Here is a 26,690-nt window from a genome sequence, read left to right as displayed (position 1 = left end):
ATCAATAATAAAAACATAGGTCTTTGTAAAGATCAATAAAATTGATAATACTTCAGGCAAATTAAATAAGAAGAAAAAAGAGGCTATCAATTTTTAATACCAGAAATGAAACTGAGGACATCATTACATAGCCTATGGACATTACAGGACTTCCTCGGTGGCTCAGCAGTAAAGAATCCACCTGCAGTGCAAAAGATGCAGGAGCTGTGGGTTCAACCCCTGTGTTGAAAAAATCCCCTGGAGAAGGACATGACAGGACATTTCCACTCCAGTATTCTGGCCTGGAAAATCCCATAGACAGATGAGCTTTGTATACTACAGTCCATAGGATGACAAAGAGTTGGACATGACTGAAGTGACTGAGCACAGCACAGCAGACAACATGCAAGTCTAATTAAACACTTGAAAACAAGTTACTATGTAAACCATCACGTCCACAGGTGAAAAAACAAAAATCACATGGAAATTGTTAATAGATAAGAAAAAATGTTGGACAAAATCCAACACTGATTTATGATAAAAGTCTCTTCAGTTCAGATCAGTTGCTCAGTCATGTCCGTTCTTTGCGACCCCATGGACTGCAGCACATCAGGCCTCCCTGTCCATCACAGACTCCCGGAGTTTACTCAAACTGTTATCCTTGAGTCGGCGATGCCACCCAACCATCTCATCCTCTGTCGTCCCCTTCTCCTCCCGCCCTCAATTTTTCCCAGCATCGGGGTCTTTTCAAATGAGTCAGCTCTTCGCATCAGGAGGCATTGGATTTCAGAGTCAGCATCAGTCCTTCCATTGAACACCCAGGGCTGATCTCTTTTAGGATGGACTGGTTGGATCTCCTTGCAGTCCAAGGGACTCTCAAGAGTCTTCTCCAACACCACAGTTCAAAAGCATCAATTCTTCAGCACTCAGATTTCTTTACCATCCAACTCTCACATCCATACATGACTACTGGAAAAACCATAGCCTTGAATAGACGGACCTTTGTTGGCAAAGTAATGTCTCTGCTTTTTAACATGCTGTCTAGGTTGGTCATAGCTTTCCTTCCAAGGAGTGTCTTTTTTATTTCATGGCTGCAATCACCATCTGTAGTGAACCCCAAAAAATAAAATCAGCCACTGTTTCCACTGTTTCCCCACCTACCTGTCATGAAGTGATGGGAACAGATGCCATGATCTTAGTTTTCTGAAAGTTGAGCTTTAAGCCAACTTTTTCACTCTCCTCTTTCACTTTCATCAAGAGGCTCTTTAGTTCTTCTTCACTTTCTACCATAAGGGTGGTATCATCTGCATATCTGAGATTATTAATATTTCTTCAGGCAATCTTGATTCCAGCTTGTGCTTCATCCAGCTCAGCATTTCACATGATGTACTCTGCATATAAGTTAAATAAGCAGGGTGACAATATACAGCCTTGATGTACTCCTTTTCCTATTTGGAACCAGTTTGTTGTTCCATGCCTAGTTCTAACTGTTGCTTTCCGACCTGCATACAGATTTCTTAGGAGGCAGGTCAGGTAGTTTGGTATTCCCATTTCTTTCAGAATTTTCCACAGTTTATTGTGATCCACACAGTCAAAGGCTTTTGCATAGTCAATAAAGCAGAAATAGATGTTTTTCTGGAACTCTCTTGCTTTTTCCATGATCCAGTGGATGTTGGCAGTTTGATTTCTGGTTCCTCTGCCTTTTCTAAAACGAGCTTGAACTACTGGAAGTTCACAGTTCACATATTTCTGAAGCCTGGCTTGGAGAATTTTGAGCATTATTTTGCTAGTGTGTGAGATGAGTGCAATTGTGCGGCAGTTTGAACATTCTTTTGTATTGCCTTTCTTTGGGATTGAAATGAAAACAGACCTTTTCCAGTCCTGTGGCCACTGCTGAGTTTTCCAAATTTTCTGGCATATTGAGTGCAGCACTTTCATGGCATCATCCTTTACGATTTGAAATAGCTTAACTGGAATTCCTCCACTAGCTTTGTTCAAATGATGCTTTCTAAGGCCCTGTTGACTTCACATTCCAGGATGTCTGGCTCTAGGTGAGTGATCACACCATCATGATTACCTGGGTCGTGAAGATCTTTTTTGAACACTTCTTCTGTGTATTCTTACCACCTCTTCTTAATATCTTCTGCTTCTGTTTGGTCCATACCATTTCTGTCCTTTATTGAGCCCATCTTTGCATGAAATGTTCCCTTGGTATCTCTAATTTTCTTGAAGAGATCTCTAATCTTTCCCCTTCTATTGCTTTCCTCTATTTCTTTGTGCTGATCACTGAGGAAGGCTTTCTTATCTCTCCTTGCTATTCTTTCGAACTCTGCATTCAAATGGGTATATCTTTCCTTTTTTCCTTTGCTTTTGGCTTCTCTTCTTTTCACAGCTATTTGTAAGGCCTCCTTAGACAGCCATTTTGCTTTTTTGCATTTCTTTTCCATGGGGATGGTCTTGATCCCTGTCTCCTGTACAATGTTGAGAACCTCCATCCATAGTTCTTCAGGAATTTTGTCTATCAGATCTAGTCCCTTAAATCTATTTCTCACTTCCACTGTATAGTCATTAGGGATTTGATTTACATCATACCTGAATGGTCTAGTGGTTTTCCCTACTTTCTTCAATTTAAGTCTGAATTTGGCAATAAGGAGTTCACGATCTGAGCCACAGTCAGCTCCTGGTCTTGTTTTTGCTGACTGTATGGAGCTTCTCCATCTTTGGCTGCAAAGAATATAATCAATCTGATTTTGGTGTTGACCATCTGGTGATGTCCATGTGTAGAGTCTTCTCTTGTGTTGTTGGAAGAGAGTGTTTGCTATGACCAGTGTGTTCTCTTGGCAGAACTCTATTAACCTTTGCCCAGCTTCATTCTGTACTCCAAGGCCAAATTGCCTGTTACTCCAGGTGTTTCTTCACTTCCTACTTTTGCATTCCAGTCCCCTATAATAAAAAGGACATCTTTTTTGATTCTTAATTCTAGAAGTTCTTATAGGTCTTCATAGAACCATTCAACTTCAGCTTCTTCAGCATTACTGGTTGGGGCATAGGCTTGGAATACTGTGATATTGAATGGTTTGCCTTGGAGAAGAACAGAGATCATTCTGTCATTTTTGAGACTGCATCCAAGCACTGCATTTCAGACTCTTTTGTTGACTATGATGGCTATTCCATTTCTTCTAAGGGATTCTTGCCCACAGTAGTAGATATAATGGTCATCTGAGTTAAATTCACCCATTCCAGTCCATTTTGGCTTGCTGATTCCTAGAATGTCGGCATTTACTCTTGCCATATTCTGTTCAATCGCTTCCAATTTGGCTTGATTCATGGACCTGACATTCCAGGTTCCTATGAAATATTGCTCTTTACAGCATCGGACCTTGCTACCATCACCAGTCACATCCACAGCTGGGTATTGTTTTTGCTTTGGCTCCATCTCTTCATTCTTTCTGGAGTTACTTCTCCACTGATCTCCAGTAGCATATTGGGCACCTACCAAGCTGGGGAGTTCATCTTTCAGTGTCCTATCTTTTTGCCTTTTCATACCATTCATGGGATACTCAAGGTAGGAATACTGAAGTGGTTTGCCATTCCCTTCTCCAGTGGACCGCATTTTGTCAGAACTCTCCACCATGAGCTGTCCATCTTGGGTGGCCCTACATGGCATGGCTCATAGTTTCATTGAGTTAGATAAGGCTGTGGTCCATGTGATTAGATTGGTTAGTTTTCTGTGATTGTGGTTTTCAGTCTGTCTGCCCTCTGATGGAGAAGGATAAGGGGCTTATGAAAACTTACTGATGGGATAGACTGACTGAGGGGGTTACTGGGTCTTCTTCTGATGGGCAGGGCCATGCTCAGTAAATCTTTAACCCAATTTTCTCTTGATGGGTGGAATATGTTCCTTCCCTGCTATTTACCTGTGGCCAAACTATGTTGGGGCTTCCCTGGTGGCTCAGAGGTTAAAGCATCTGCCTGGAATGCAGGAGACCAGGGTTCAATCCCTGGGTCGGGAAGATCCCCTGGAGAAGGAAATGGCAACCCACTCCAGTTGCCTGGAGAATCCCATGGAAGGAGGAGCCTGGTAGGGTACAGTCTATGGGGTCAAAAAGAGTCGGACATGACTGAGCGACTTCACTTTCACTTTCTTTCTTTTCAAACTATGTTGGAGGTAATGAAGATAATGGTGACCTCCCTTAAAAGATCTCAGGCATGTACTGCTATAGTCAGTGTCCCCAACCCTGCAGGGGCCACCACTGACCCACGCCTTCACGGGAGACTCCCGACACCCACAGGCAAGTCTCCTGTGGGGTAATTGTTCCTTTCTCCTGGATCCTGGTGCACGAGGTTCTGTTGTGCCCTCCAAGAGTCTATTTCCCAGCACTATGTAAGTTCTGGCAGCTCTATACCAGGGCTAATGGTGACCTCCTCCAAGAGCATGTATGCCATACCCACGCCCAGAGCCCCTGTCCCTGCGGCAGACCACTGCCGACCTGCACCTCCACAGGAGATGCTCAAACACGGTTCTCAGTCTCTGTTGTGTCCTTGGGTCTTGGTGCACACAAGGTTTGTTTGATCCTTTGAATGTCTCTGGTGGGAATGGGGTTTGATTCTAAACACTAATCTGCCCCACCTACCATCTTGCTAGGGCTTCTCCTTTGCCCCTGGACATGGGGTATCTCCTCACAGCCGCTCCAGTGCCTACCGTCTTACTGGAGTTTTTCTGACCTTGAACGGGGGGTATCTCCACACGGCCAGTCCAGTGAAGCACAGCTACAGCTCCTGACCTTGGACGTGGGGTTCAGGAAAATGCAAATTAGAAGTGCAATGACATGTCACTACACACCTGTTGTAGTAGCCATAATCCATAACACTGATAGCATCAAGTGCTGACAAGATTGTGGAGCAACAAGAATACTCATACACTCCTAATGGGAATGCAAAATGGTTCAGCTCCTTTGGAAGACAATTTGGCAATTTCTTAGAAAACTAAACTTCAGTTCAGTTCAGTTCAGTTCGGTCGCTGAGTTGTGTCTGACTCTTTGCGACCCCATGAATTGCAGCACACCAGGACTCCCTGTCCATCACCAACTCCCGGAGTTCACTCAGATTCATGTCCATTGAGTCAGTGATGCCATCCAGCCATCTCATCCTCTTATGCTATTGTTATCATTATCATACTACAGCAAGGATTCTTAAATGTTATTATGTATTCATCTTTAAGACTATATTTTAGGGAAGTTTAAGATTAGTATAGCCTCCCCCATTATCAGCATTCCCTACCAGAGTGCTACATTTGTTACAATTTATGAACCTACATAAACACATCATAATTACCTAAAGTCCATACTTTCCATTATGGTGTATTCTCGATGATGTACGGTTTATGGATTTGGACAAATTAATTTTATCATACATACATCACTTAGTTGCATACAGAGCATTTTGGTTATCTTAAAAATTCCTTGTGAATTATGTCCCTTTAAATATATTGTAACCAGAGAAGGCAATGGCACCCCACTCCAGTACTCTTGCCTGGGAAATCCCATGGATGGAGGAGCCTGGTGGGCTGCAGTCCATGGGGTCGCTAGGAGTCGGGCACGACTGAGCAACTTCACTTTCACTTTTCACTTTCATGCCTTGGAGAAGGAAATGGCAACCCACTCCAGTGTTCTTGCCTGGAGAATCCCAGGGATGGGGGAGCCTGGTGGGCTGGCGTCTATGGGGTCACACAGAGTCAGACATGACTGAAGCGACTTAGCAGCAGCAGCAAATATATTGTAACAAATAAAAACTTAAAACAATGCTTCTATCTCCTTTGACTGAAAATTTTCCTGGCTTTTGATCTTTCTCTTTTGCAGGACATTGCCTACTAAATCTGCCCACCTAGTTATTATATTAGGATTAGAGCCATAATCTCCTTCCTCCAGCCTCAGCCAGCAACTATCTATGGGAATTAAGTAATAGAAACAAAATGTAAGCAAAAATAAGCTACTAATTGATTATTTCAAAATCTGAATATTCCTTTATTGAAATCTTTGCTCAAAAAGCATTTTTCTCTCTGGACCATTACGAAACAAGTCTAGCTGCCACTATCGCTTCTATGTGATCCAGAGTTATATAATATAAATGAGAAAAAAGGGCTTTCCAAAGTAAAGGCAATGAAGTGGGGCAGAAATTTTCTAGTTGGGATAGCTCAACTTGATTTAAGTGATAAATATAAAGTTGGGCATTTGGCAAGCAAGCAAAGGAGCACTTAGTAAAACAATGCTTTTAATAAGCAGATGTGCAATGTTAAAGTAGAGATTAGGTCACCATATCAGATTCCATTGTTGCAGTGGTCATATGTTTATTGTAACAAGCTATCATCAAAGTTTTCACCAGAACCAACTGATTTTTTCTTTTGGCAGCTTCTTCCAAGTTGTCAGCTATTAAATGTGACTGTTAATTTATTTGGCCATAAAAAGAAGAGATTCAGAAGGCAAATTGGAAGTTAAAAGTGATTTATTTTAAGAATAACTCATACTTGTTCTATAAATAACCCATCAGTTAACCATATCAACACACTTAATATAATTTGTTTACTTAGTTAAAATATATATTTTGTTTTTACTCAAATGAACAGAGAAATCCAAATTCAAAAAAAAACTTCAGGTTATACTGCTTTTTAAAGTAAATTCAAAAATATCTAAAGGACTTTAGAAACTACATAAAGGCCAGTGTAACTTACTAAAGAACACTTCTGACTAATAATTTCATCTAATTATGTTGAAGATTGATAAGCATCAGTTGAGTTCAGTTCAGTCGTTCAGTCGTGTCGGACTCTTTGCGACCCCATGAATCGCGGCACGCCAGGCCTCCCTGTCCATCACCAACTCCCGGAGTTCACCCAGACTCATTGATAAGCATGGAAGATTTAAAAAAAGAAAAAAAAATTCATTACTTATATTTTAATAAGATTTTGTCATGCAACACTGTATATTATAAAATTCAAACTAATTAAAGAGAAATATCTTATTTGGGTATTACATACTGATTAGGCTGATACATAATTGTTTCACAAGTGATGTTAACAAAACTTTTCTCACCAGCTCAAAGATAAGAAATATAGCTAAGTTTCACAGAGGCTAATGTTGAAATCTTGATTACATTTACGTATTTTATTCATAATCTAAGGCATATCTTCAAACAATTCTAGAATATGTTATAACTGAATAAATTAGACTTAATGGTGAAAATAATAAGATTTAATAGAAAGAAATTCAGAAAAAAAAGAAAGTTACCTAATATGAGAAAACTGCAGAGACAAGATATAGAGAATAAATGGCAATACATCTAAATGAGTTCAAAGGTTATCCTTTCTTTGAATTTTTATTATACTTACTGTGTGAAAGACATATTCCATTTCTTTATTATAGGTTATGTTGTATTAATCAAAAAAATTTTCCCATACTTATAGTTGAAGTCTTCCAGAATATTTCAACTCTAGAAATTATGTGTTAGAAATTATTTTTTATTATTAGCTTATATTTGATTTGTTATTAATTTCATGGAAACCATACAATGTTCTGATGATTATGCTCAATAGGCGATTGTTAGAAAAAAGGTGGACTTAGGTGCTAATAAGAAAATGTAAAATAAATAGCTGACATTATAGGAATAAAAGAGCTTGGCCAACACAATGTGATTTGCAAAAAAAAGAGAGAGGGTCAGAGACAGAATCAAAGATAAAAGTTCCGGTGAAAACTACCATAAGGGGATACACAGAGAAACTGTAGCTAATGAAATGTCTGAAAACTAACAGCGAAGGAGATAAAAAGAGAATAAAAGTCAAGTGTTGTATGAGTAAAATGTAAAGAAAGTTTCATGAAATGAGGCATCAGCATTCCACCAGAGCATAAGTGAAAAATGGAGTCACTTATGAAGGTCCTGAAGCAAGACTGAACCATGGATAGACCAAATTCAGGGCAAATCGCAGAAGAGTATCTGGAACTGGTTTTGAACTCAACCTCACTGTTGAATATTCTTTAGGAAGGAGACAGTAGGTATTAATTAAATGTCTTTAATATTTAAAATATAAGATACTTAATATAAACTCTAAAACTAAAATTTCAAAGAATATCTTTGCAGACCACAACCCAGTTAAACTAAGTGAAAATGTGCTTGTACATGTATGTATAAAACAAAAACAGGAAATAATGGTGAGTTTTAAATACTTTATTTTAAAAAACTACAAAAAAATAAACCTTTTGGTCAATGAGAATGAAACAGCTATTATAAGATTACAAGACAATTAGAGTGATAACCTGCCACATTTCATGTAGGATATGACCATTCTTGCCATCTGAGGCCTATGCACAAAACTGAGTGCATTTCTTATTAAACAAGGTTGCTGGGTATAAATAAACTAAGCCTTCAATCCACAAAGTTAGAAAAGGAAAGACCTAGGGAAAGAGGATGAAAGAAGCAGAAATTAATACATTTGAAATTAGAAAAATTAAATTGGAATGAATAAAAAACCCAAGAGCTGAATCTTTGAAAAGCAATAGCAAAATACACAATCCTGAGTAGTCTGATCAAGTAAATAATCAAATAACATTATGCAGAAATAAGACAAAACTATGATCCCAGAAACAAGTAAGATTTTTTAAAATTACAATACTATGCATAATTCTCTGATATGATAATCCCTAATGAAATAAATAATAATTCTAGAAAAACTGTGGTTACCAAAGTTATTTTAAGAAAATCTGAATACACCAATAACTATGTAATAAACTGAAACACTTTAAAGAAATGTTCTCTGAAAAGGCATGAAGCTCAGGTGGTTTTAGTAAGAAGTTCTTCCAAATTCTGAGAAGAAATGATATTTTTATCCTATTTAAACTGTTACAAAGCATGGAAGAAATACAAAATGTAATTATTCATGTTATCAAATGATGTTGCTCTTCTCTGTAACTATTCTTCCCCCCACTCAACCCCATGCTGTTATGATCTGTAATTTGCTGCCTCAAGGATTTTTAAACAATTCTCTCTCCTCTTTTGCAAAAACTCCACTGAAGAGATCAGTTTAAGTATTTTCATGGTGGAGATCAGTTTTTTTTTTACAGGAAAGCAAAAAAGAAATTCCCTCAAACTGCTGAAAAAGAAAGATTTATAATTCCCTAAAAACATCAGGGACCTGAACTCTGTGCTCTGGCATCTTCTAGAAGGCAGTAAACCTCTGAGGAAAATGGTAGCATAGGGATCAAGGACTGAATAATAGATAGCTTGAAAGTAACTGAGGAACAGAGATGACTGATTACAAAGGGTTACCTCCAATGCCTAGTACTTTGTAAGACCCCAGAAACTTTATACTATCTTAGTAATAGGACAAAGACTCAAGAATAACTGACACTGAATTCCCTGCCAACATTAAGGCATATGCACTTGTAGTTGGAATTAAATTGGTTTAAAAATAACAAAAACTATGATATTTCTTTCACAATAGATTTGTGCATTAAGATCATACCCACTACATACAGATTAAAATTTTTTATTTAATATATTGTTGGTTAATTAAATCTGGAAGAATAATTTTTTAAAAAGTCAAACTGGATTAATTCTGCAAATATAAGTTTGGTTAAATATTGAACAATCCGTTTGCAAAATTGACTGAATTAATGACCAAACATAAAAATTATGATTATACATCCAGTTGCTGAAAAGGAATTTGAAAACATTCAACATTCTTGATTTTTAAAAGTTCAATTAAATTAAAAATGAAAGGTCACTTGCTGCTGTTTTGCTATGCTTTCATATATTTTTCTTTTTTTAATTCTTAACAACCCTATCTTTCTTTTTTAGACATAAATTTTTACCCTGAAAAGATTAAATAACTAGCCCAAGATCATTCAGATTATTAAATGAGCAACTCAGAATGCAGATGTCTATTTCTGTACAAACTTACTATGCCATAAAGTTACCTGGTCTAAAACATAGCAAATTATTGGGTAAAGAATAAAAAGAATATATTTGACTCTAAATCCAGTGCTTGCTATACTCAAAGTTGGAAGTGTTTGTCTCTCCTGACACTTCTTAGACCACAATCTTGACTCATTCATCTTTGTTTCCCCTCATATCAGTATTGTACTAACAACTTATTATGATCTCTACAAATGTTTAACAAGATGAACATTTTGAGTTAAATCTGTGGGCAGGGGTGATATTGAAAATGTTTGACAACCTACATGGTAGAGACACCAGCTAATCAGAATTGGCACCAGCCGGAAACAAACGTCACAGCGATAATGAAATCAGTATGTCTTGATAGCTGTCAGGCCTATCCAAGAGTGCCCAGCTCAATCCCTAATTTTTCCTGTCCACAGGAATGTAGCATTGATATCCCAGCAGTCATTCTGTTTAACCTGCCCCTGTTGCATTTGACAAAGTTGTTTGAACGATGGAACGATGGTTGACACCAGACATACCCCATTTCCTTCCTTTTCAACCTGACTCCCTAGATACTACAGATCATTCCAAGCCAGACTATGTGATTCAAATGGGTCCAACAGAGTCCGTTTCCTGAGGTCTTAGAATTTGTCACATCGTAAGGCAGACACTCAATAATAGAATTAGTATCTCATGAGAGGCTGGACATTTGAAAGATTCTGCCTACTCTCAGGGAGATATTTTCCACCATAGTTTCTGGAGATGCACAAGGATGCTATACAAAGAGAAAAAATGCTTGAAGTGAGGCTGAGGAAAGGCAGAAATGAGGGACATTCTTGATTTTTAACCTCAATTCTTGATCCTTAGCTTTTTTCCCCTAGCATGTAACAGACAAGGTTCAACCAAAGAAGCTGAACAATTAGGATATAGAGATGCATACTAAGAAATGGATTACAGGGAATTTGCTTGCCCAACTGTGGGTGTGGGCTAAGAAGTCACCACAAGGCTGACTTCACATCTAATGTCAGAGCCCAAAGTTACTAAGGCAAACCATCTGGAAAAGAAGGTCATCAGTCCACTGCAACTCCATGAGAACCATCTGGAACTCCACAACAGTGGACTGAAGCTTGCATGCATTTTTATTGCCACTGACCTTCAAATAGGTATCTTGGAGGACACATGGCCCTTGCCCAAGTTGCTGAACACACACACATAGACACACACCTGGCCAAGAACTAAGACAACTGGAAGATCAAGGAGGAAGTAGAGCAGTAGTAGGTCAATTTGCTGCTTCACACCAAGGAGGGGAGTCAGCTGATCAGCAACAATATATGTATCCTACAAATTGGCTGCTGCCTGCCTTCCTCTCTCCTGCTATGGGTAGAATCTTCTCTGTATCCCCTGCTTCCAATGAAATATACCTAAAAAGGGCATTCTGGGAAAGGCAGTTCAGCTTAGACATATTGACGTTATACAGCCATTGAATTGCAACGCTAACTCAGGTACATCTTTGTTGCTCTTAACAGCAGAAATAAATAACTATTCCTAACTTATACAAAAGAGGATGAAAACTGTGGGAAATGATCGATAAAAGAGTAGAAAATACATGGAAGCCCCAGAATCAGATTCCAAATGATAATACAAAATAATAATAATAAAATGACATTCTCATGACAACAAAAGATATTCAAATAACTTCACAATCATAAGAACTACTAGAAGGTAGAATTCCCCATATGGGCTTATATTGCATTTCCTAAATTGCTCTGAAACTAGGACAGATATCCGTGTGAGTGTGTGTGTGTGTGTTGGAGGTGGGAGAGACTTGGTAGTATCCTTTAGCTTAAATAGAAGAGCTGAAGTAGACTTCTCAAAATTCTTTCCAACTACATGATTATATTATAAACCAAAATTTCTTTAATTGCCCTTATTCCCATGATTCAATTAGCTTACTCATATTAAGAATCTTTTCAGTCTTAAAAAACATATCCATAACTTGTTGGCGGGAACAAGTGTTTTCCATGAAATGCCACAGGAATAAAAGTAACTTTCAAAAAGAATAAGTGCTTCCAAAATTTGACTTGGAACAGATATGCAGTACCTCTGCTGCTTATGAATAGCATGCATGATCAGATCATAAAAATAGCTTCTTGATTTAGGTTAAATGAATCAGGGTTAAACTCTGAAAATGAATAAAAGCTGAGACTATCAAACTTCTCCCACTTGCCCTAGACAGTTCCTGTGCTGGGCCAGATTTGAATGAGGACGGATGTCTTTATTTGATACATTGAAATACCTCCATTTTCTGAGACATTTTGCCACTAGCTCTAAGCTCATAATCAATGTCAGATCACATTAAGGGCCACTGATTATATGAAAAGAGATGCCATCTTGATAAACACATTCATACAACCTTGCTCTGGCCTTAATTTGGTCTTCTCAGGAGAATGAGCATTAAAAAAAAAAAAAAAAAACAACCAAGCAAGAAAGCAAAAATAATACAAAGAAACTAATTTTATCTATGGACTTATTGTCATCATTTCAATTATATACATCCATTGGAAAAATATAGATGTTTGCACAAGGAAATGAAATAATTAAAACCACCAAAAATTGAACAATCACATTTCTATATTTATCCATATATTTTCAACGTATATAGATATATAGATACACAAGATATATATGTATATATTTATATATGCATATATACATATATCGGAGAAGGCAATGGCACCCCACTCCAGTACTCTTGCTTGGAAAATCCCATGGATGGAGGAGCCTGGTAGGCTGCAGTCCATGCGATTGCGAAGAGTCAGACATGACTGAGCAACTTCACTTTCACTTTTCACTTTCATGCATTGGCGAAGGAAATGGCAACCCACTCCAGTGTTCTTGCCTGGAGAATCCCAGGGACAAGGGAGCCCGGTGGGCTGCCGTCTATGGGGTCACACAGAGTCGGACACGACTGAAGCAACTTAGCAGCAGCATATATGTATATATATATATATGTGTTTTATGTTTAAAACACATACATATGTGTGTATATACATACACACACACACATATATAATTTAATGAATCATATCAGTCAAGCCACTGTTTGAAGTACGGAGTATACATGTTAACCTTTTTAGTGCCATTTTTTTGCTTTTAGAAAAGGAAGTCAAAAACTTCCTCCTTTCTGCCAACCCAGATTCAAGAAGGCAGCATAGATTGGTTAAATTTCATAATCTCTCATGGGGCCTAAGTTCCAGAGGCTCAGGAATTTATTAGGCATGCTGTGAGGCTCTGTAGGACCTACTAGTTTCATAGAGCTAAAGAAATAAAATCTTTCCCTGGCTCCCACTTTTCTATTCTGAGAATTCTCTGCTTTCTAAATATATTACACAGACAAGCATATGAGGTGCGCTTGTGCCTGGTCGAAGACGACCTGAGATGGGTGGCTGGGACCATCTTTGCTGGTGCATTGGCACAAATTTTGTGTTCTTTCTGAAAAAGAAGAGGCTATATCTGTAGTTGGTGGTAAAATCTGACACTCAGGCATGTATCAGAGTAAATAGAAGGCAAATGGTGTATTTTGGTTCCAGACCATTTGAGCCTGATAGTAGCAACTCTCGGAGAAGGCAATGGCACCCCACTCCAGTACTCTTGCCTGGAAAATCCCAAGGACGGAGGAGCCTGGAAGGCTGCAGTCCATGGGGTCGCTGAGGGTCGGACACGACTGCACAACTTCACTTTCACTTTTCACTTTCATGGATTGGAGAAGGAAATGGCAACCCACTGCAGTGTTCTTGCCTGGAGAATCCCAGGGCTGGGGGAGCCTGGTGGGCTGCTGTCTATGGGGTCGCACAGAGTCGGATACGACTGAAGTGACTTAGCAGTAGCAGCAGCAGTAGGAACTCTATGCAGTGCTCTTATTCCATGCCAGTAATTGTCCTGAATGCTCACATGGATCACTTCATTATCTGTCATATCAACCAGACAAGGTTGCATCATAACTCGAATAAGACAATTTGGTTATTTAGAGTTTAGTTATTTAGACAATTTGGTTATTAGAGTTAGCAAAGCTAACTCTCTTATTCTTGGTGGTAGACATTCTCCACAGTAGCAATGTGAGATGTAGGAGTATGCAACTTGGTCAAAACCTCTCTACAAGGAGGTTATAAAGAAAGTAAACCACAAATCAAAATCTGCCACATATTAAATCATTAATTAAAGAATTATTTATTATTGAGCAGGAACAGAACAGTTTATTCAACCTGTTCTACAGGTTTAATCCATCTTGTTTGTCCTTTTATGTGCTCCAAACTCCAACATGAAGGAATAGATTATTTAAAACAGATGACCACATATTTAAAAGGCAGGGGTCCATTAACAAAGTCAGCATCAGTTAAAAAAATCCCCAAACCAATGGACTATAGGGACACTAGCCCCAAAGGGTAAAAGCTACTGGTATCCCTAGATGTTTCTGCCTTGTTCTGAAAAGACAGAGCATGACTGGTAATATTTTTAAAATATTTAAGTCAATCCATGAATCTTTAAAAACTTCAGTTTACAGGGACATATGTATACCTATGTCTGAGTCATGTTGATGTACGGCAGAAACGAGCACAATATTGTAAAGCAATTATCCTTCAATCTAAAATAAATAAATTTTTAAAAAGAACTTCAATTAACTAAAGTCTATTTCTAACATTCATTATTCTAATTTTCAGATAACAACTTATTTCTGACATTCACCATTAACAAACTAAAATTACAAAGTATATTATGTTGATTATGCTATCAACAACAGAAGAATTTGCATACATTTCAATACGTTTTTCAAGTGTTCATCATTTTTTAATATACTGCACCTATATTAGAATACTTTTAGATAGGGAATTCCCTGGTGGTCCAGTGGAGAAGGAAATGGCAACCCACTGCAGTGTTCTTGCCTGGGGAATCCCAGGGACGGGGGAGCCTGGTGGGCTGACGTCTATGGGATCGTCAGACATGATCCCATAGAGTCGGACACGACTGAAGTGACTTAGCCAGTGGCTGTGCTGTGATTTCAGTAATGTCCAACTCTTTGCAACTCCGTGTACGGTAGCCCATCAGGCTCCCCTGTCCATGTGGATTCTCTAGGCAAGAATACTGGAGTGGGGTGCCATGCCCTGCTCCAGGGGTCCAGTGGCTAGGACTATGCCTTCCCAAGGCAGGTTGCCCAGAGTTCAATCCCTGGTCACCACTACTAAAACCCAGTGCATGCAAATAAATAAATAACATTTGAAGATAATTTGTTGTTGTTTTTCAGTCACTAAATATGTCACATCACTCTTTGCGACCCCATAAACTGAAGCACACCAAGCTTTCCTGAACTTTGTTATCTCCAAAAGTTTGCTCAAACTCATGTCCAGTGAGTCAGTGGTACCATCCAACCATCTCATCCTCTGTCGCCCCCTTCTCCTCAATCTTTCCCAGCATCAGGTCTTTTCCAATAAGTCAAATCTTTGTATTAAGTAGCCAAAGTATTGGAACTTTAGCTTCAGCATCAGTCCTTCCAATGAATATACATGGTTGATTTCCTATAGGATTAACTGGTTTGATCTCCTTGTTGTCCAAGGGACTCTGAGTCTTCCCCATCACCACAGATCAAAAGCAGCACTTCTTTGCTGCTCAGCCTTCTTTATGGTCCAACTCTCACATCCGTATATGACTACTGGAAAAACCATAGCTTTGACTATATGGAGCTTTGTCAGCAAAGGGATGTCTCTGCTTTTTAATATGCTGTCTACATTTGTCACAGCTTTTCTTTCAAGGAGCAAGAGTCTTTTAATTTCATGGCCATAGATATCATAACAAGCAAGAACTGTGATCACTTATATGTTACAGCTTAAGAATTTGAGGTCATCAAGAGATTACATAAGTCTAAGACCACATTTAGTCAAACTTCAAACCTAACAAGCTTGTCCCGGGACCCATGCATTATTTACAAGTCTCAGCTTAGGTCATAGGGTTTTATGTGTTAGATTTGGGAACCAAAATGTAACACTCAAACAGACTGCTGCTTTGCTAACTACAGTTCTCCTACGTATGTTTTCCCTAGCCACCCTTCAGGAAGTAGTTACTGATTAAAGAAAAGATCAGATGATCTTGGATGCCAGAATAAATATGTTTGCTTACCATATTCAGTTCATACCATGTAAGTTTCAATTTGGTGTTTGTTCAAATGGTTATTAATCCTAGTTTCTGTTGCTTTCTCAAAAAGAAAAAATACATTAAAAAAAAAAGTAAGGTGATCTAAGATTGCTTTGGTATATTCACATTTTGACCATAATAAAACCTCAAGTGCTAAATATACATTGATGATATTTATCAGTCTTTATATTTTCAAAATAATTTAAGGCTTCTGAATTTCATTTGTTTGATGCTGATAAAATACTGCTTGTCTCTGAATAAATAATCTTAAACCTGCTTGAAAAAAGAATCTCTAAGACCCTTTAGACATCAAATGGTTCTTATGAAACCCTAGGATGGGCCAAATATAAAAGACTCAGAAACACAAGGATTAAATTTCCCTCGACATCCACTTAAGTTATAAAATTAAGAAACTGTGATTGGCAAAACAGTTTTGGCAATTTTGTAACATTTGTAAAGGCATTCAAGATGTTTTTCAGAAATTAAAACAGGCTGGTTCTTTTATTCCCAATAAAAAAATATATAATAAATTTACACACATAGGGAATGAAAATGTATATGTGCATATATATAAAATGGGCATGTGTACTATTTGTGCTTAGTCATTCAGTCATATATGACTCTTTGATACCACATGGACTGTGCAGCATGCCAATTCCTCTGTCTTTGGGATTCTCCAGGCAAGAATACTGGAGTGGGTAGTGGTTCCCTTCTCAGGTTATCTTCCTGACCCAGGGATCGAATGCATATCTCTTATGTCTCCTACATTGTCAGGCAAATTCTTTAACCTTCTGAGACATCAGGGAAGCCCTGTTCATGTGCATAAATATATATAAAATCATTAATTTTTTTTAATTTTACAATTTCAAGTGGAAAGTTTGCACCTCAATTTTGTAATCTCTGGTGAGACCTCATTATACATTACTGAATCCCATTACTTTAAACCCAGAGATCAATTTTCTGCTAGAATTTTTTAAATATGGAAAAAATTTTAATCACTCACCCAACTTCTACTCTACTCTAGCAGCTGGAGGCTCATCTTCAACTACTTGCTACTTTAGGAAGTGAAGCTTTTGTGTCATAAATATTATCTGCATAGTGGAATTCCCCCAGCTTACATTCCATGACCTAGGGTACAGATTGTGACCATGGCTCTTTAGATTCCCCTAGTTTTATGGATAGTACTAATCTATTATTTTTTATTTTATAGCTTTACTGAAATATAATTGACATATAACATTGTGTAAGTTTAAGGTGTACAATGTGATGATTTGAAATATACATACATATATACACATATAGTGAAAAGTGAAAGTGAAGTCGCTCAGTCATGTCCGACTCTTTGCGACCCTATGGACAGTAGCCTACCGGGCTTCTCTTTCCATGGGATTTTCCAGGCAAGAGTACCAGAATGGGTTGACATTTCCTTCCCCAGGGGAATTTTCCCGACCCAGGGACGAACCCAGGTCTCCCGCATTGCAGGCAGATGCTTTACTCTCTGAGCCACAAGGGAAGCCCTAAGTGAAATTCGCTCAGTCGTGTCCAAATTCTCTCGGCCAGAATACTGGAGTGGGTAGCCTTTCCCTTCTCTGGGGATATAGTGAAAAGTTCATCACAAAAATATTATTTAATATGTAACTTGTTATTAACTTGTTATTATTGATGATGAAAATGCTGAAACTCTATTCTCATAACAACTTTCACGTATACAATATAATATTGTATTGTATATGTGATATACTATAATCACCATACTGTACATTAGATTCCCAGAACTTATTCATCTTGTAACTGGAAGTTTGTACCCTTTAACCATTATGTCCCCCTATAGCCCACCCTTAAACCCTGGCAGTTATCATTCTATTCTCTATTTCCATAAATTTGGTGTTTGTGTTGTTGTTCATTTGCTCAGCCGTGTCTGTCTCTTTGCGACCCCATGGACTGTGGCTCACCAGGCTTTCCTGTCCTTCACCAACTCCTGAAGCTTGCTCATACTCATGTCCATTGAGTCAGTAGTGCTATCCAATCATCTTGTCCTCTGTTGTCCCCTTCTCCTCCTGCCCTCAATCTTTCCCAGCATCAGGATCTTTTCTAATGAGTTAGTTCTTTGCATCAGGTGGCCAAAGTATTGGAGCTACAGCTTCAGCATCAGTCCTTCCAATGAATATTCAGGATTGATTTCCTTTAGGATTAACTAGTTTGATCTCCTTGCAGTCTAAGGGACTCTCAAGAGTCTTCTCAAGCACTACAGTTCAAAAGCATCAATTCTTTAGAGTTCAGCCTTCTTTATGGTCCAACTCTCACCTCCATGCATGACAAAGCTACTGGAAAAACCATAGCTTTGACTGTACAGATGTTTTTGTTTTTAGCTTCTACATATAAGTGAGTTCACATTGTCTCTCTTTGTCTGACTTACTCCACTTATCATAATGCCTTCAAGTTTTATCCACATTGTGGCAAATGGTAAGACTTCCTTCTTTTCTATAGCTAAAAGATATTCTCACTTTACTTATATATTCGTATTTATACTTTTCTTAATAAGGAAAAGTATTTCTTTGTGTCTTGCACACTTTTCAAAAGCAATTATTACTATTCATTATTCCATTTCCTGGTAGCTCAGTTGGTAAAGAATCCACTTGCAATGCCAGAGACCTGGGTTTGATCGCTGGGTTGGAAAGATCCCTGGAGAAGGGAGTGGCTACCCACTCCAGTATTCTGGCCTGGAGAATATCATGCACTGTATACTCCATGGGGTCGCAAAGAGTCAGACATGACTGACTGACTTTCACATTGCTATTCAATTTTGGTATTTACTACAGTGTTGGACTCAAAGTCAACAAAGAAAACCTTATTGAATAAATGAATTACAGGATGAATGAAATGATATATACAGTAATTTCTTGAGAACTCAAATTTTATTCTGGTGACCCTTCTAGATAGCCCCCATACCACGGAAGAGTTCAGCATATGCCAAAAGTGTGCTTGATCTGCATAGAAAAATGTACCACACTCTAGTAATATTCAAATTGAATGTGGAGCCATAACTTTTTTCCAGAAATTAAACCTGTATAATTGAACATTTGCTGAGTTACCCCCACTTCCTATCTCCAATTAAACATGTCCCAAAATGAACACATCATTTTCTTGTCTTGCTTTGTCTTAAATCTGTTAAAATCACTTCAGCATTGTCAGTATAATGTGTGTGTATTAGTTTTCAGTCACATCCTAGGGACAGTCAATTGTCCTAATATAGAAAACATTTTGAGAATGGGTCTTGGCATTTAATTTAAAGACAGAGTTACTTGAAGTAATTTAGCTATCTTTTTTTTTTTTTAAACAAGATCACAGGTTTTGCTAATTAGCATAATGGACATTAAGGAGGAGGTTTTATTTATGAAATCAGTGGTATTCATGACCTGTGACTAGATGGCTAGCTAAATCCTGCCACTAAAATACTAGCACATTTGCCTCCAGTGAATATTTGCCACTAGGCACATCTGCCTGCATGCTGTCTTTTTAGGAATCCCTAAACTAAAAGGACAAAGATCCTTTCCTTTCCATGTCTCCTATTTTTTGTTTGTACACAATTGGCTTCCTTCAGCCTCCGTGAACTTCCCTGAGTTCCAAAGAACAAACTCAAAATTTAGGAAAGTGAGAAAACGCAGAAACAAAGGAAAAGCAGTCAAGAAACTATAGTACAGTGATAGAGCAATGTCCCGGCTCCTCCTGAAGGAAATGCATTACAGTATCTTCGAGTTCTTCAGGGGGAGCTAAGGCCCCCATCCAGAGGAGGATGGTAACCTCAGACTGAACACAAGATTCCTGGAGCACCGCCCTGTTACCTCACCAGCAGCCAATCAGAAGAAAGTCACTCACCCCAAGTTTTGTCTGTAAGCACTTATCCCCAGTAACCACCTAGGAGTCCAGGGGTTTTGACCATGAGCCACCTGTTCTCCTTAGTTGGTCCTTCAGTAAACCTTTCTCTCCTCCAAACTAATGTTGCAGTTTGTCTGACCTCTCTGGGGACACAAACTTCGGTTTGGTAACATTAATACTTTGATGGAGTAATGAAGTTCTCAAAACAGACACTTATGACTTGCCATTGTGTTCCCTTGAGCAAAGGCACAGAAGTACAGAATAGCAAAGCGTTTCTGCAGAACGTTCAGCTGTTAATAGTGACTGAGGCTGAAGTGAAGATGGTAGGGTGATGCAAGATTAGGGGAGGCTGGTGGTGGCCACATGACAAGCCTTGTGTTCATCAGCAGATGCTTGGACTGCATTGCATTTAGGTTTTCTTTTTTCAATTGATCTTTTTAATTAAGAGTTTTCAACATCTACCCCACAAAGACAGGCAGTTAAAAATTAAGCAAAAATATTATAGGTTTCCAAAAAGTATTGCAGTTTTCATTAATTTAATTATTGCAATCCTTAATGTGAAGACAAACTGTTAATAATTAATTGGTAGTTAGTGTCAAATCAATGATTTCCACTTATTAAATGATTTGCTTTTTACTATGAATTCTTTTGTTGCATTCAAAGCAATGGTCTGAGTTGAAGAATGATCTTAAAACTTTTCTTAGGACCATAAATGAGAAGTTGTTGTTTTTCATTTTTCTCTGCTTGCTGTTAATAGTAAGTTTAGCTATCAGAAACCTGAGAGAAAATCCGGTGATTTTTTTACCATGTGATTTTCTCTGACATACCAAATCCAACAGAACCAAACTTTGAGAATTTTCCCTGGTTCATCATAAAAAAGGAAGAAGGAGGAAGAGCAGGTAGAAGAGGAGGAACAGGAGTAAGAGAAGAGAAAGTTGAGGAGGAAAATAGTTCCATTTAGTATTTTAAATTGCCCCACTTATTTGGTTTTTAGGCTAATTTGTGATTTCCCTGTGAAATCTTCATTTAGCAATCCCAAGGCCTACTCAGTATGGTCAGTGCACTCGAACAGAGAAATGTTTGGTGGTGTCAATTCTAATCCCCTGTGGGTGATGACATCCTTGAGTGCTGTTGAACTATACTTGCAAGTGGAAGTCTGTAGTTTGGGTCATGTGGAAGCAAATAAACATACAGAACCAGGATGAACAATGCAGAATCATGGTGATGTCTCTTTATAAAACATATGTTACACGTCCATAACGGAGAAGGCAGTGGCACCCCACTCCAGTACTGTTGCCTGTAAAGTCCCATGGATGGAGGAGCCTGGTGGGCTGCAGTCCATGGGGTCACTACAAGTCAGACATGACTGAGCAACTTCACTTTCACTTTTCACTTTCATGCATTGGAGAAGGAAATGGCAACCCACTCCAGTGTTCTTGCCTGGAGAATCCCAGGGACGGGGGAGCCTGGTGGGCTGCCGTCTACGGGGTCGCACAGAGTCCGACAAGACTGAAGCGACTTAGCAGCAGCAGTAGCTAGCACAGGTCCATAAGTGCTAAAGCAACTCAAGACAATTGTAAACCTGATCTCTTGGAAATGGACCAGAGCAAGTGCTTTTGCATTTAAGGCAATTAGAGATAATGTGTTATGTTAAAAGAATATATTAAAGAGAATTTTGTCAAAGTGCACGTTAGCCACTTGGTCATGTCCAACTCTTTGCGACCCCATGGACTGTAGCCTGCCAGGCTCAGCTCCTCTGTTCATGGAATTCTCCAGGCAAAAATACTGGAGTGGGTTGCTATTTCCTTCTCCAGAGGATCTTCCTGACCCAGGGATTAAACCTGGTTCTCCTGCATTGCAGGCAGATTCTTTTACCACTGAGCCACAAGGGAAGCTCCTTGGTCAAAGTAAACAAACAATAAAGTAGGGTTTCTCTTATGTAGGTTTTGAGAATGAGCAATCATCATGTAACAATCTCTCTTCATGGAACTTACATTATAATAGAAAGAGACAGTAAACAAAGAATATATATATATTACATTATGTTAGACAATATGTATAGTATGTTCTAAATTGATTTTGCTATGAAGAAAAATGAAATAGGAAATAGACAATTAGAAGCATGGTGATAGTGGTGGAACTTTTCCATTAAAAGATGCTATCCCATTCATGTTGATGTAGCACAGAAACCAACACAATATTGTAAAGCAATTATACTTCAATTAAAAATAAATAAGCTAAAAATAAAAACTAAAAAATGGTATCCACACATCTTTAGCTACTTTGCTTTCTTGTTTCTTACATCCATATGTTTATTGCATTTTTCTTCTTCTATGAATTCTCTTTTTACAGTCATACCTCTTTTTCCTATTTGGATTTTTCTTTTACTAAGTTATGTCTTCACAAATTAAATATAATATATATTATATCGATATGTTGCATATTAATTATATAATTAATCAATAGTTAATTAATATGATACTGCTATTATACTAATAATATTAAATAATAGTATTATGCTAACATTAGTATAATACTAATTAATTAATTATGCTAATAATATATTACTTATATATGCCAAACACAAAGTACATACAGTATAACACATATTTCTCAGCAATATAGAATACCTAATTCATCATTGGTCTTTTAACTTTACAGTATAATCTGTATACATGTATCATTGCTCTTTTGAAGGAGAATGTACATCATTAAAATATTGACTTCACTACAGTGAAAAATGTATTCATGCATTTATGTACACTTGTCTTTTCTTGCTTTATGTAAGATTCTAGAACATTTTGTTTGTACTGAAACAGATCCTGAAAATAAGTAATTTTTAGGTATCTGTTGTTACTGTCCTCCCTATTTTATCTCCTGCTGATTGAAGTCAATATATTGTTTTGTGTTTAATTGTTTCAGCTTGCAGATTCCTTGAAGAACTGATGAAATCTCTGGAAATTTGTCTGAATAAAATGCCCACAAATAATTTTGCACATAATTTCAGAGATGTAGAGATCTCCTGAAGATCAGAGATAGACTTTTTAGTTGTCTCTTAACCCTAAATTTACATATTCTATAATATGCCAAACTATTAAAGTTTGCAGTTTTAAAAATTCAGTCATCTTTCTGAATTATCATATATGTACTCTTTCAATGACTTTTCTAGTATTTTCAAAGTAGTCAATATATCACATGTAAAAACAATATCTTCACCTTACAAATTACTTCTCACCTATTCTGACCACTCTAACAAGTACTTTAAGAAAAATATGAAATATTATTGGAGAAAACCCTAGTTATCAAATATTTTACCTCATGTGTGCTGTTAGCTTTGGTGAGTTTCTTTATCATAATACAGAAGTATCCTTCTATTCATGTTTTACTGTAAGGTCTTATCAGGTATCGGTGTTGAATTTTTCTGATACTTTCGTCAGTATTTTTTGAATCATCATATAATTTTTATTTGTTCAGGTAAAATGTAAATAAGTATAAGCCAGGGAAGTCTAGGCTTTTATATTTTCAGTAAGAAAACAATCCCAAATCCTATTAGATTAATACAAGAAAACCTTTTTTTATTCATATGAGAGGCTTTGTTTGAGGTCCTAAGGGGACACCATGTAATAATTTAGGAATTCAGGTTGACAGAGACTTCCCCCTTAACAGCTGCCACAATTACCAGAGCAGCAGGAAAGGAACCTGGAAAATCAGACTGATTTTACAGTTTCTACCTCTAAATAACACTCCAAATTCCACTCACATTTCATTGGATCACTGGTTCACACTCAGGTTTAAGAGAAGCAGAGAAGGTCAATCATAAGTGTCAGAGGAGGGACTATAGAAGGAATTTATTGTCCCAACATTTTTGCAATCATGAAATAAACATTATTTTATGTTTTAGTCAGGGTTTTTTTTTAGAGAAGCAGAACCTATGTGTATTATATATCACTTCTGGAAAGGAATAGGCTCTGATGATTATGAAGGCTGAGAAGTCTACATCCAGGAGAGTTGATGGTATAGTTCCAGTACAAACCTGAGTCCAGATGCAGAAGACCAATGGGTGTGTGCTCGCTTAGTCATGTCCAACTCTTTGTGACCTCATGAAGTGTAGCCAACCAGGCTCCCCTGTTCATGGAGTTCTCCAGGCAAGGATACTGGAGTGGGTTTCCATTTCCTACTCCAGGGGATCTTCCCAACCCAGGGATCAAACCCATGTCTCCTGCAAAGGGAAACAGATTTTTTACCACTGCACCACCTGGGAAAACCTAGAAGGCCAATGAAGACCAATGACTCAGCTCAAAAACCCTCAGGCAAAGAGAACTCTTTCTTATTCAGCCTTTTATTCTATTCAGTGCTCCTTTGGCTGATTGGATGAGGTCCACCCACACTGAAAGTGAAAGTGAAGTTGCTCAGTCATATCGGACTCTTTGCGACCCCATGGATTGTAGCCTACCAGGTTCCACCGTCCATGGGATTTTCCAGGCAAGAATACTGCAGTGGGTTGCCATTTCCTTCTCCCGGAGATCTTCCCGACCCAGAAATTGAACCCAGGTCTCCCACACTGTAGGCAGACACTTTACCGTCTGAGCCACCAGGGAAGTCTGGGCAAATTTCTCTGCTCAAATTTCCAATTCAAATTTTAATCTCATCCAGAAACATCCTCACAGACACACCTAGAAATAATGTTGTTTAATCAAATATCTGGATACCCTATGCTCCATCAAGTTGTTCAGTCACTAAGTTGTGTCTGACTCTTTGCAACACCATGGACTGCAGCACACCAGGCGTCCCCGTCGTTTACTATCTACCAGAGTTTGCTCAGATTCATGTCCATTGAGTCAGTGATGCCATCCAACCATCTTATCCTCTGTCATCCCTTCTCCTCCTGCCTTCAGTCTTTCCCAGCATCAGGGGCTTTTCTAATGAGTTGGCTCTTCGTGTCAGGTGGTCAAAGTATTGGAGCTTCAGCTTCAGCATCAGTCATTCCAAAAATTATTAAGGGTTTATTTCCTTTATTATCATTAATAATATTTATTTCCTTTATTATTAATAATATTTATTGTTTCCTTTATTATTATTATCCAAAAATTATTCAAGATTGACTGATTTGATCTTACTCAAATTAATATATAAAATTAACCATCAGACTATATCCAGTGTATTATTATAGTAACATAGTTTTAGCATTTTATCATTACTTATTTTTTACATATTATCTCTTTTTCCTTTTATCTTAGTTTACCCAACATAGACTTTCCCAATCCTTTTAAACTATTGAGTTTTGTTGTATTAGTGCATGTTATATAGATAATAAAGATTTGAGTGTTAGTTATTTTTTGACCTAGTCCTTTGTCTTTAGGTTTTATTAGGGAAGTTTATAAATTCCAGAGTGGACAGAAAGAATGAAGGATCAGTGATTCCTCATTTGAGAATGAGCACCGGGGATTTTCTGACTCTTGGGCCTTTCAGAAGAATGAAACAACAGATTCTATACTTTTGATCAAATAACTCATAATGTGTTTCTGAACTTGAAGTCAAATTAGTCTCATTCACATTTCAGATAATTCTAATTAATGAACTCTATCACTTTATACTTCTATTTATACTGTTTGACTGTTTTCTTTTCTTATCCTATCCTTTACTATACCTCCACTGTTACCATTGCTTTATCTTGTATCCAAAGACATAAAACTGCTGCTGCTGCTAAGTCACTTCAGTCGTGTCCGACTCTGTGCGACCCCATAGACAGCAGCCCACCAGGCTCCCCCGTGCTTGGGATTCTCCAGGCAAGAACACTGGAGTGGGTTACCATTTCCTTCTCCAATGCATGAAAGTGAAAAGTGAAAGGGAAGTCACTCACTTGTGTCTGACTCTTTGTGACCCCATGGACTGTAGCCTACCAGGCTCCTCTGTCCATGGGATTTTCCAGATAAGAGTACTGGAGTGGGGTGCCATTGCCTTCTCCAAGACATAAAACTGAGAGAGTCAATTCCTAGGCAGGTTGATAGGAAGTCCAGGATCCCTGAGGAGGAGAGGGGAGTCTGGGGCTCTCAAAGAAGAGATAGGGCTCTGAAATTCCCAAGGAGGAGGGAAGGACAAATGCCTTTTGTTTCTCTATGTTCCTTAGTCACCTGAAACCTGGTTGTTTTCTTTTTTTTTCTTTAAGCCTGGAACTGATGATTACACAACAAACAACTCATTTTAAGCTCTGTACTAAGGGTTACATAACAACAATGTATCCTGCTTGAAGACAGTTTCTCCTTCCTGAAAACCTTCTGGCTAATCCTGATACAATGTAAATTATGGCAGTGGGGTCTAGTAAGATATTTAAAACCTTGAGGATTTCTTTTGATTTATTGTAATAACTGATTAGAAAAGTATATAACTCCCTTGCTTAGACTAGCAAGCGGGGCACTCCCCATCCCCCTTCTGATGTCTGTGTCAGAACCTTTCTCTGTCCCTTTTTCACTTTAATAAAACTCTGCTACACAAAAGCTCTTGAGTAACAAAGGCTGGTCCCTGGTCCTGAAGCTAAATCTTCTACTTTGGAGATCATGAATCTGACATCGTTCACTGTAAGCTATCAAAACTTTGCTTATTTTCATTCTCGGACATGACTGAGCGACTTCACTTTCACTTTTCACTTGCATGCATTGGAGGAGGAAATGGCAACCCACTCCAATGTTCTTGCCTGGAGAATCCCAGGGACGGGGAAGCCTGGTGGG

The sequence above is a fragment of the Bubalus bubalis genome, chromosome 7, assembly GCF_019923935.1.
Source record: "Bubalus bubalis isolate 160015118507 breed Murrah chromosome 7, NDDB_SH_1, whole genome shotgun sequence".
Taxonomy (NCBI): domain Eukaryota; kingdom Metazoa; phylum Chordata; class Mammalia; order Artiodactyla; family Bovidae; genus Bubalus; species Bubalus bubalis.
Note: the sequence above shows the minus strand (reverse complement) of the source record.